The following is a 765-nucleotide window of genomic DNA, read 5'->3' as shown; positions in this document are numbered from 1 at the left end:
CCCCCAAAAAAAAAAATCAAATAGATTGGAGGTAATGGGTAATGAAAAGGAAGAAGAATCCATTTCATTTAATAGAAATCAATTATCAGAGGGGAAAAATAGATGATGAGCATTTTAAAGAAACCATCTATAAGGAAAACTATTTGCAGTGGAACTCTTGTTTTCTGCAATTCATGTCTGTAAGTTAACAGTCTGGTATTAAGCACATTGCTTTCTTTTTTGTCCTCTATAGAACCTCTAATTTTGCACAAACAATTTACAGGCAAAACTCTTTGCTGTGGACATTTAGGCACATGTTTTCAAGTACTTGGACTTTATGACATCTCTGTTCCCTATAGTTTTCTGAATGAATAGAACTTGAGACCTTTGTCATCTTGGATACATTGGTAACACGCTCAATGCATTTCAGGGATTTGGAATGAACTTATGCAGAAATAAGGATGCTGCCTAAATTTGTGAGATTATGCTTTTCTCTAAATTCTGTGCTCAGAGAGATTAAGAGACACTAATAGTAGTTCCTTTAATTGAGAATCTGATGGGAAAGTACCAGGGGCAGATTCTCAAAGCTATTTAAGTACCTATTGCCCATTAAATCAATAGGGTTTCCATGTCTATTTTTGAGGATCTAGGCCTAAGTCATTTCCTTGATGACAAGCTGTGATGGAAATCATTATACTTAAGCAAGTGGAGAGTCAGTAGCGAAGCCCAAAGACAGCAGGATTTTTACTGAAGTTAGGGCAGTATGTCCAAAATAAATTTTAAAAA

This window comes from Gavialis gangeticus, unplaced genomic scaffold, assembly GCF_001723915.1.
Source record: "Gavialis gangeticus isolate Ggan-Ray unplaced genomic scaffold, GavGan_comp1, whole genome shotgun sequence".
Classification (NCBI taxonomy): Eukaryota; Metazoa; Chordata; order Crocodylia; family Gavialidae; genus Gavialis; species Gavialis gangeticus.
This window is presented reverse-complemented; position numbering follows the sequence as displayed.